Source organism: Acipenser ruthenus, chromosome 21, assembly GCF_902713425.1.
Source record: "Acipenser ruthenus chromosome 21, fAciRut3.2 maternal haplotype, whole genome shotgun sequence".
Taxonomy (NCBI): domain Eukaryota; kingdom Metazoa; phylum Chordata; class Actinopteri; order Acipenseriformes; family Acipenseridae; genus Acipenser; species Acipenser ruthenus.
In genome coordinates, this window is record NC_081209.1 from 20425300 (window position 1) to 20437892 (window position 12593).

At 39.3% G+C, this 12593-nt stretch overlaps 1 long non-coding RNA gene across 4 annotated transcripts in view; it reads left to right on the top strand.

The window, feature by feature from the left end:
• LOC131699110 (uncharacterized) overlaps positions 1–12593 on the top strand; it is a 28655-nt gene that overhangs the window by 9015 nt on the left and 7047 nt on the right. The window lies entirely within an intron of this gene.

The following is a 12593-nucleotide window of genomic DNA, read 5'->3' on the forward strand; positions in this document are numbered from 1 at the left end:
ACTCATGCATCTGCCGCGTTCCCTACCTTGCCCGTTATATAATACAGCTACTGTATAAACCCATTCCTCGGAAAAAGACTGTCGTGTTTGGGATTTGAAGTGTGAGAATAGCTTTCTATTTGTACAACACGGGAAGGCTATGGGTCCTGGGGCTACTCCTTTGAGGACACAAACCAGTGATGCTCAACCTGTTTCACCTTACATACCGATTGACCTTCAATGGCAATCCTATGGTTCAGTACTCACTTACCCCCAGGAATAATGAAAGGATAATGTCATTGCTGTGTCGTGTTACAAGGTAATAGTGGACCTCACGAGTCAATAAGGCAATATCTGAACGTGGGTTTTGTTACAGGAACACGCCACAGCAATGTCATTATCACTATTAAAGTTATTTATTTATTCACCACTGTGTGAAATGATAATTGTAGTCCACCGAAACTTAGTGAGAGATTCCCTGTGAAGCGTTTCATCAGTAAGCAGTGGTTTCAGAACAGGTGTTGTTAATTAGTGTAATCTTTTCCGTTATTAAGTAATAACAGATTACTACACCCATTTGGTATTATCACATTGGTTTGCAATGTTTGTGTAGTGTTGCCATTGCTAGGGTTGCTGCAGTCTGTTCATTTTCAAGGGTTTGTTTGTCATGAATTTTTGTCAGACAGTTTACCACATATGACACTGTCAGTCTTAGCACAGGGACACTATGGTTTGAGATAGTCTCTATTCCCAGTTTGAGATACTCAGATCCAAACCTCCCAAAGCAATCTTTTTAACAGTTTAATCATATTTCGATGAATATTTTGTTGGAACACTAATATGTTCAGAATAATCTGTGTAATGTCAAACAGTGTGTGCATGAGCATCTGTCTTACAATATCTGTGTTAAATATGTACTAGCCAAAGGTTACAAATGTTCAACAGTGCACCATATGAAAAAAACAAAATGATACAAAATGGAACATGTTCGAATTCCGATCTTCTGTTGACCTCGCACATGCTAATTCGCACACAGCTTCTGAACTCCACAGATTATTTTTCATAGTAGGCTGCACTATGAACACTTTGCCCAGGACCTGGATACATGAGCATTACACTCTACGCGCTCATCAACACGAATGGTGTTCCAGGATGCCATGAATGACCTTTATTCTCATTAATGAGAGATGTTCTATACATGTATAAGAGAGATGTTCTATACATGTATAAGAGAGGTGTTCTATACATGTATAAGAGAGATGTTCTATACATGTATAAGAGAGATGTTCTATACATGTGTATTCCTTATTATTAGTCGCCCAGAAACTAGTAAGAATACGGCATTTCTCTGAGCTCTGTAATATCCACACACTATTAGGGCTTTGGATCAAAGGCAGGTTAAGCCACTTAAGCAGGTTACTGCCATGGTGTGGTTAATACAGGCAGCAATGAATCTGCCGACAGAAGCGTGGTTTCTGTCCCATTGAGGAGAACGCCCACTGTCTTATTGGAGCAAGGCCAGATTCTGTACCTAAGCAGGGTTCAGAACAGCCATCTGCTGCCCTGATCAATCCCAAAAATCACCAGACTACAGCAGAGCATTGTCTACCTGCACCAAACTGATCTGAGATCATCACAGAAAACATAGGTAAATTAAGTACCATGACGTTATTTTTTTTTCGAATAATAGTAATAATATTTTCTAATAGCTATTATTATTATTATTATTATTATTATTATTATTATTATTATTATTAGCTTTCTTTCTGTGTAGTTCATGTTTTTTTTTTTGTTTTTTTAAAACATTTTTGATAAAACCTGAGCAATTTCCTTTTCTCAAAAAAAAAAAAAAATCAATTCATTTTAAGAAATTTAAAGTAGCACTTTTCTTTGATGTCAAACTGTAACTTTACTAGGTGCTGCAGTACATGTGTTACCATTGAAGTCTATCAGCGTTGAGTAGGGGGCGCTGCATTACCTTAGTGGCTGCACTTGCTTTACTGGTTCTCCTGACCCCTGCACTGCCCACAGGTCCTGCCCTAGACCTCTGACAGTCAGCAGCTGCTGCTCAAAGCGACCTCATGCTACCATCAGCAGAATTATGACGTGAGGTTATGGCTGAGAGGAGATAAGTGTCAGATTGCTCTTCTCCTGAGCCCTTTGATGGCACTCAGCCTCCCTGAGGTTGTTTAGAAGATCCACAGCCGCTTAAACAGCCAACTGCTTGCTTGTGGTCATGTGTCACACACACAGTGCTTACTGTACACAGTGATGCTTTCACATTTAGTGTGTTTTCTTTTTTACATTTTTGTACTAAGATAGTTAAGAGGTGATATTTCTTCAACATACAGTATATAAATGAACAATGAACCCTTTTCATAAAGATTTTAAAATCCAGAGACATACACACAGCAGACACTAAACTCTGGCAATGCAGTATGGGGTAGGAACTTGAAAGCAGGTTCATTAACCCTGATAGGAAGTTGGACTCAAGGTGTATACAAACTGCAGTGCGTCTTGTCAGTGAGCTGTGTGTCTCTAAAAGGCAGGTTTAATCAGCTCGGTGGTCTACAGTCACACAAGAGAGATCAGGTACTGTTCTTGGAAGACTTTGTATCTCATTTGCATTACCGGTGTATGTATACTCTACTTTGAAAAAAATGATTCTTTTTAAATCTGTAGTCCTTTAGTAATAATAATAATAATAATAATAATAATAATCATCTTTTTTTGTACACAATTTGAAAACCCCTCATGTGGCTGATCTTTGGGTTTTGAATACATTTTCCTGATGAAACTTCACTCATCTTGATTCCACATGAAACACCAGCCAATTCTGTGTAGCGACTGTTGGAGCCACTATATGAGTGTCAAATCCAAATGTATGTGATTTGTTCTTACTCTTCTCATGGGGGATTTTGTATTTTTTGTATCCCCTATAACTACATTTTTCAAGAAAAGCTTAACTAACCAATTTTAAGGGTGGCAGTGAAAAGAGTTTTGAAGCTACCTAACTGGACACAGTATTCTAAGAGGGGCAGCTAAAGCTTTATATACTGTAATCTTAGCATAACTTCCCTAGACTTCAATTTATAACAGTTGTATGCATGTGCTGTTAATAATGGTCTCATTAACATCAAGCTTTACCTTGATTGCCAACAACATGCTTTAAGGAGAAGATCCACAATGGTTCACGTGCGTGAACATGCTCCCTGCTGGCAGATCTACTCTTCAGAGAACATCCAGAGGACATCGTCACAAGTTCAGGACATAGTTCCTCCATATATCAACCTAATCAGCTTTACATATAAGCTCTTTGAATGTGAACAGTTGACTAAATGGGACGGCTTAACTTTTTAAGAATTACACAATTCTGGTGACGCTTGACTGACCGCCATATTGGATTTCTTAGATGACTTTGAAAACTACATTTAATTTCCCAAACAGAAGAAAGGGTATATAACAATTCAGCCAGCTAGGTAACAAATCACCACAGTGATCTATGTTGCTGCTTGCTTTCATAAACCCTACTGGAGATGAGATGGGCAGCACCAATAGAGAGAACCAATAGGAAGTCTGAACGCAAAGACGGCGATGAGCTCCTAAGCTGTCTAGCTGCACACTCAGACAGCGAGGCAAGCTTCAGAACTGCTCCGGGCCTTTCTGAAACATATTGTCTGTTGCATAAACAAAAGTCAGTTTGTGGGATTTTAAATTGATAGTGGGGTAAGCCTAAATAAGATGAAAACGGATTAGACATGTTGCTGTTGAAACAGCATTAGATCAGTTTGGGCAATTTAGTTATTGTGCAGTCTGGGCAAGTACTTTATCAGATTAAATAAATGAAATAAACATATTTTCGGTGCAAACATTTTGGTCGATGTTCATTTTGCAGAGACTTTTCTTTTTTCACAGAATATCGATGGATTTTGCTAGTTTAATTTGATTGTCTTGTTTTTGAGTTTTTACACTGTTGAGCACTGAATTGAGCTTGATTCCTTCATATGATGAGAAAGCCCATTTTAGAAATATGTTCTATTGTTCTTCAAAAAAACTTAGTCAAATACAATAGCATTCAAGATTTGGTCAGAGGCAAGTCGAAAGTCTGAAGTGCTGTTCAATAATAAATAACTTCTTATAAGACAGACGGAAATTCCCTGCCATTCACTTTCATTGGGATTTCAAATCCTGCTGTTCTGTGATAAAAGAACTCAGTGCAGTTTAGAGATTGGGGTCCAGAACGTCAGCAGCCTATCGACGGGACAAAAGACTGATTTTGGTTGAAGTGAGCGGAAGAAAAACATAGCTTACCTTTTTTTATTAATATTAAAACCAGGAATAGCAGCTCTTACCTGGTACAGTAATGGCTCTAGCTACAGGGTGCATACAGTGTACTTGGAGACATCAGTCTACCTCGCCTCAGATTTTATCTCCTCCTACACTCTGTAGTTTTTGCTTAACTTATTGCCTAACTATAAATAAAGTTGATGCACTTCATGTAGTAATTAAACATATGTGTTGTACATTATTGGAACAGTTTTGACATCTTAATGAGGATAACTTTCATTGAAATAACCTGAGTTCGAGCCGGTACCCTGAACTGGTCTATAATGCTATTTTACAAGACTGGTTCCCACTAGCTTACAGTACTTGACTGTCAGGGCTGTCTCAGATAACATGCAGGCAACATGAATGCCTGCACCATCATGTGCCAAAGGGCTGTTAACCCAGCACAATTTAATTCTGATCCAGCCGTTCATACAAAACTGCTCCTATTTTAAGCAGTGACTGCCTTGGAATCCAATTATGCCGTATAAGTAAGGTGGGTGATTCAAACTAACTAATTACATACCCTCCCCCCTCCACATATGTAGTTTGTGTGGTTATTACGGATTTAAAATGACGAGATATAATCTAGCTTCACCACTGTTGCTGGGAATTAGAAAGATTAGCAAAGAAAATGTAGAGTCAACGATCTGACTTCCTGTGCCACCCGACCTTTAACTAATCCAACTGTGCCACTGAGATCTCTTAGAAGAGCAGTGTATGTACAGTACATGTATGTTGCAGTATGTATGTATGTTTCAATTAGGCAAGCCATCATGTGTTAGAGTTTGACGACACAAATGTTTAACCTCTTGAGACTTTTACAATGGATTCATGCAGTGATCAAGTAATCAATTTGTGAGTAAAGGCATAAACAACCCGTGACTTTGTCCATTAGTGTTCCTCTTCCCCCACAGATTATTTTTGCAATACCTACCTACTTAGAGCCATTGTGTATCCTCTGTTTTTAAAGCATGTTCCAAGGGCTTTCCAACAAAAATATCATTGTTTGATGAAATATGTCGCGTAAACCCACACTGGTCCACTTGAGCAGGAATGACCCAGAAACCATAACAAACAAGTGGATTATGTTGTGCCACCCCATCTTGCATATTGTATCTTGTAAACAGGTCTAGGCTAGTTGTGTAATCTAGCCCCCCCCCCCGGCAACAGAGACCACGGTCCCAGTGCTGCTGCCATTCGCTGACTGCTGACTTGGCAGATTTTCAGGGCTGGAAGGTTTAATGTTGATCTAACATACGGCTCTCCAGTCAGTTCAGAGACAGACGAGAGGTGGATTAGCAAATCAATGCCATCTGGCGCCAAGAGCCATAATTATCGAAATGAGAAAATCAATTCTCTAAGTATATATCACAGGCTTCTAAGCTCATTTAATGAAGTGAATTAAAAAGGAGAGAGAATGAACTTACAGGTGATCTCACCCCAAGAGAGAGCAGCAGGGGGTGGTAGGGCATCATAAATGGGGTAATTAACAACCGTGGTGATCTGTCTGGTCTCTTAACAGCGAGGGGAACCTAAATTGTTTAATTTACGCTATTAGATCTTGAGGTGTGCAGATTGCAGAATAGTAGCCTCTGCATGGTACCTGCAGACAGTAACGGTTTTACAAAGTTAAAGAATGCAGTTCATTCATTGATGAGTCGGTTCTTGACTGCAACAACCAGGATGTTTACGTGGTTGTTCCTTAAGAAAATGCTGTGTGTTTTCAGTTTGTTTTCATTCTTTAGCACAAACTATTGAGTGTAACATAACCCGCCGGTGTATGGAAAGGTGTCTGTCTGTCTGTCTATGGAGGCACTCTGTCCGTACGTCACACTGGCACGTATGTCTCACTGATTGCAGCTAAGTCATTGGAGAAGAGCTTATTCAGTTACTAGGAAATGTGGTTGGAAATGCTTTGAAATCTGGGAATATATGAAGGCAGCTGTCCATCTGTCTGTATGTCATAATGACACATTTACATTAGATGTAAGTTGTGGTGATCCACTTTAACATGTCACTGATTGTTCTCATTTTTAATTTACAGCCATGAATGTCACTAACATGCTTGTTTGTATAATGTCGGGGGGGGGGGGGTCATCTTCATTTTCCCGTAGATCGCAGGAAGCAGGTAAACTTTCTTAAGAACCACAGAGCAGTTAGGCAATTCAATTTTTTTTTTCCAGCTTAACTCTGAAAAGTTTGCAGGAGAAGAGAGCCGTCAGATACAGATTGCTGTGCCATCACCTAATTCCTAGTCTGACTGGATTTCAGCCAGTGGCCAACAGCAAATAGGGTCATCAACTACAGCAGGACCAGCCACATGGCACTCATCGCGGGTTACTAGGAGAATGTTGCTAATTCCTTAAAGTCACAGAAGCTGTTTACAGAATAGCAACGAAAACAAACCTACTTTTACAGACGTTAAAACCAGAGGTGCAGCATTCCTTAACTGTGTGATAACCAAAGCTATCAAATTAATCTAACCTCTCATAAGAGAACAACAGCATTCTCCCATGTCCTTTCTTGTTTTGTACTTATTATTTTCACTGTTCACTACCAGTATTTCCTACCACAACAGAATGGGTGCTAAAACCTGTCTAATCCAGCTTCACTTTGTCAATAATGTGCTGTATTACTGAGATACAGTAAAATGTAATAAGACAAATAAAAATAAATAAAAAACGTGTTATCCTGTGTTTCATGGTGTGCAGAGTTCAGTCTTGTTCGGTATCTGCACCTTGTTTCCTAGGCTTTCTTTTGGCATTAAGATTAGGCGTCCTACATTAGGAGTGCATCTTTTCTGAAGGTTTGATTCCCAATTGAAGGACCTCATCTGGAGGTCAAATCTTTATTGAGCATGTACAGCATGTACAGTCAAAAAAGCATCAGGTAAATTGGCTGTGGTGTAGCTTTCTTTTTATATGAGCAGTTAATTAGTTCACTGTAAAACAGCTTGGGATGCTTCACAGATCAGTTTGAAATGGGCATGATTGGGGTTACCTGACTAGTCAGTGTCCCAGACTGCAGTTATAACCGGGGAAAACAGGGACCACTGTGCAATGGCCAATGTTGTGTAAATACAAAGCTGTGGAGTGTGGCTTAAAATGAATGGTTTACTATTTATTAACATGAGCAATGTTATCAGCACCCTTCCCTTTCATAGTGATAACAGTACTGCGGTGCTGTTTTTTTGGCATGCCCTTCCTGTGCTGTAGGTCACAATATCAGATTGCAGCGAAGTCATTGGAGGAACCATTAGTGCCTATCCCACTGAACACGACCAGCGCGGGACAGTTAGCTCAGGTGTTTCTGCAAGAGTGCTTATCAGCTGAGGGCAGAGCGCAGCTCATCTCGTCACAATCCCTGCGGCACATCGCCGTGGCTGAGAAAGCACTGCTAAGGAGTGCAGGCTCACGCCCCAGTCACACTCTCACCCATATGCTTAGACTTGAAAGACTTTTTTGGCTAACCATCACATTACAATAAATGGCAAAGAGTTTAGAGTTTTCAACCATCAGGGGGGATGACAAAAACACGTCCTACTGTAATTTGGCAAAGGCCACCTTTACAGACAGACTCCAAGCTATTTTTCAAAGCTGTTAATGAAAAAAATGTATTGTTCGCTCCTTGAATATATTTCATTGCTACACTTCCAGAGTGTCCCAGTATTCCACTCCAAAATGTCACATAAAGGAATGCAGAAATGTTGGAAACACAGTACTTAGCAGAAGAGCCAAAGCATGAGTCTAGGGGTTTCAAAACTTGCAGAAGTAAGTCCTGTAACCACGTTGCATTTCCAATGAGTTGCATGTCGATATCTATGCTAGCTTCATGTCACCTGTTGAAGTGGAATGTGGGGATACATCGGAAGTTTAGTAATTAGTAAAATTCCTGGATTTTTTTTATTAGCTCTATTTACATTAAGGCCAATGATACAGTACGGCTTTGGTTCTTAGAACACCTTTTGTAGTGGGTATAGTATTCTACAGTCCAAAATATTAGGATCACCGCAGCATGTAGCCACACTATGATGTTCCGGTATTTTTTCATATTCCGTTTTTCTTAAATAGTGCTATGTGCAGCGCTTTGGAATTAGACTCTGTGTGGCTTGTTTGTGACGCTGCTACCTGAGTCCAGACCTCAGGGTTTGATTCCCATTTCCTCGAAACGTGGGGAGCTAAAGAAGCTCAGGTGTTCTATGATTACAGGAGCTTATTGCAGCTTGAGAGAGGAAAGTCACACAGCTCGGCATCTACATCACAGTGAAAGGACAAAGCACACCACTGTCGTCATCACAACCTCATGATACAACCATTTTATTTAAGTGCCTTATATTTTAAAGCACATCAGGATGGATTTACTGTTCACTAAGCTTTTGCTTATATGTGAACTTTTCACCTCTTTTTTTCTAAAAGTACTTTTTCTTTTAGCTAATTTTATAAGTATTTGTAATTTAGCTGACAACATTAATTAAATTGTATTGATATAGTGTCCCACATATGGAAAGCTACAAAGCTGTATACAATCCCTATATATGTGACAATACTGTACTATTAAAACTATATATGAAAAGAAACTTGGATCAAAATGTTATGTATCTGCATGAAAACAGAAACCTTTCAGAATCTTAAAATATGAAGGCACTGATTTAAAACAGTAATACATGGGGGTTTTCTGATGGTGATTTTTCGGTATTTTTTTTTTTTTTTCATTTGTTGCTGTTCAGGAACAATGCCTTCAGTTTTTACACATTGCAATGTATGTTTTAACACTTTTCCCCCCTAGCCATACTTTTGATAATATACTATTAGAAAATACCTAATTTTAACAATAAAATCCATGCGTTTAGGTTGGCATAAGTTTAGATGTAGGCCTAAATAACACATGTGTTTTGATGCTACACCATCACACGACGAACACCTGAACTTTCTGGTACCTTCTGGTTCTGTAATTATACAATTCATAAAAATAAATTACATTTACAACAGCTTATACAACTTTATGAATATACTTGCCCCTGCCTGTCCAAAATATTACCCCAAATATTTACATACAAAACAAAAAAAACAAAATAAAGCTGTACTTCCTCAATGTCAAATATTGCTGGAGTGTATAGACATACAAAAGGTCAATATAAATTAACAAGCATACCGCCCTTAAAATATATTGAAATAATTGATTATTATATGTTTTCATAATGGCGTTTCCAGTTTAAAAGGATTAACTTTTCCTTTTTTAGTATATTGACCAGTCTGTACGGACAGCGTGTCAGTGCTTTGGACTTGCAGGCAACGTGCCTCCTGCAAACTCAAGGCTACTCTTGCTTGCAGCTCCAACTCATGGAAACAGTCTGAGTCACAGCAGCGTGCTGTAATCTGTACTGCTGCAACCTGATCCGGGTTAAATAGGGCTCTGTCAACCCAGCAATTATCTTATCTCCTATTGTACCTTTCTGTAATTCTCCCCCCATGATTGATGATGTCTCTGCTTGATTAGCATTATACAAAAACCTGGAGGGATCGACTTTCTGTCTACAGCCAGACCGGGCTCACAGAAACACAGGGAGCTTACCCCAGCACACAGGGGCGATTGAGGGGTCACCTTCTTAAGAGGCATTAGATCAACCGTTAATAAAAACAGTGCCTGTCCTGGGACTTGCATGAGCTGTTGTATACAGTATATTGCTCACAACTTCCCTAACTTCAAACACATAAACTCCAAGGCTGTTTGCATAACACTATTTTAGTGATTTAGATCAATTGAATAGATCCACTGTGTACAACGAAAAGTTGTGTATTGGTGGAGAAAGGTGGTGTATTATATAAACCCATATTTTATAAATAGTCATTTTAAATAGCATGTATGTGAGGATTTGTGGCACAGTGAGTTAATGCTTTAGCAGCATAGACGCATGCTCTTTACCTGATACAGAAAGACGAAGCAATGAATAACTGAACTACATTATTCCAATTAAGGTTAGAGGTTAGGCTGATTTAAATCTGAAGCTCAGTATTCAAATTCTTTCAGCCTGGTCCGTCTTTCTGCTCCTATGTCGCTTTAGCCATGACAAGTGAAAGAAGATTTCAGCTCCCATACAATTAAGCGCATATGGCACTTTCAAAAAGAGAGGGCAAGTATGGGTTGGTTTGCAGGGTGAACTGCTCCTTCCCACTAAAACCCAGGGCAGTGCACAATGTGCAATTGGTTACTTTGTAAAACAGTGTGGTATGTATCAATGTATTAGTTAATAATAATTACAACAATAAATGAGTTTGATTGTAGTGTTTGAGGTCAGAGCACTGCCCCTTGTTGTATGTACAGTATCAGTAATATATACATAGATAGTTAATGAGCTCCCTCCTGTCTGGGCATAGCCCCCCCATCAAGACAGATGACTAATTATTGATGGCCCTGTAACAAAGCGGCAGGGAGTTCAATGGCACTGCACTGGCTTCTGGTTACAGCTGTGAAGACACAGAGCACACCGCTTTGACTGTCGACTCTCTTCATTTCTGACCTCATATGCGGGTCGCTCTCAGAATCACATTAAACTTTCAGAGGGTCCAAAGGTCTTAGTCATGTGTGTTAACAAGTGCCATTGTCTCCAGCAGGCGCTCTTCAAAGGGTGCTGTAACTCAGCTCGATAACTGATCCACTGCATTTCCCTGATACAGTAAACATGTCTACCAGCCACTGCTCTTAATCATGTATGGGAGACGAGCGTGCGGTTTCACTCAGGGCTCAAAAACAAACAGGAGGAGGCCGTCTTACACAGTAATCAGAGGTGATCAAGACTAAGGCCCTGTCCACACTACATAACCGATGTCGAGAACCGTACTCAGAAACGTTTAATTAATCCAGCTCAGAGTGTCCACACTGAAGTACTGTTTCATGTTTAGTCTGGCTTAATCCGTACACACATTATTAAAATAGTTACAGTTCCTAGCAGCGCAATGGACTGTGTTTTGTTTACAACCCATCAAATATGGAACCCGTGCCCACGGAAGACATAGCGCTTCTTAGAATGAAAAATTGTATACGGTACAGCAGTATTGATAATCATTCTCAACTCCTCAGAAGTTGTATACGGTACAGCAGTATTGATAGTCATTTTCAGCTCCTTCAGGCACCTGTTCTGAGCACTGTATTTGTAATGGCTACGTGCCAAAACATTTTGAAAGCATTTTGGGATAGTGGAGGATGCACAGTAAATGTATTTTGGTATTACAGCGTCCACACTTCTGACAAACCGCACTACCTGATGCAATTTAATTTAGAACCACACTCGACTTTTAAAATTCATTTTCTTACTCTTAATTAGCTATCCTAGTCACTGCCTGCTTACTGTTGCACAGGTCTTCGTGTCTAGTTGTAAAACTCTGAAGGATGTTTGCTGTTAGCCTGGTTATGCATAAGGGTATGCTTATGTGTGGAAAGTTGAAGGACATCAAACCAAAAACTTTACTGTAGGAATAAAAATCTGCCAATAACATCACTTACTTACTCTTACTTATCATGGGATCAGTCGGACATAAATATATATAATACATAGCGATTTAGAAAATGAAAATCCTTTGTCTTTATACTATAATCGTAATAATAAATAATACCGTATTATTATGAATATAGGCGTATGTGCATGTGAAATAAATCAGACAAAAGAAATGCAACTGCACTTCTGTTTGCAATAATACGGTACTGTATAGTACTAGTCTCCTGAAGAAACATCTCACATTTTGCGCTAATAGAAGGTTGTCCAAGACTAGTGCTGTTCAGAGTCTCTGAAAACTGTCATTAGTGTTACTTTTTACATGTTGTGTTATATTGTTGCTAATTTACTCAATAAAATAGTGTTACTGTTTATTCTTTATTGATAAAATATATGGTGTTTAATACAATTTATTGTCGATATAATGGGGATCAGAACTACCACACGCGTACTGATGCCCTGATATAACTAACTAGTAGATTTACTGCTTGTATTTCATTAGGGCACCTTCTCTTGTATGATAAGAGTTGTTATCTCTTAACCATGCAGTATCTGACTTGCATTGGGAGGATTGAAAATATGAAGTAGATCTCCAGACGTGGCTGTATTAACCAGACAGTACCATTGCAGTTTCTTCTTTCAGCCTTGCCTACCTTCCCAAATGAGCCCAGGTAAAAACCCAAGCAGGTTTAATTGGATATGGAGGTGTCTGTCACCTCACTGATGGGATTGTGCATGAAGCAACTGATTGCATTAAAGGAGCTCTGGACTTCTGCTGCAGTGTACCTTATTCTGC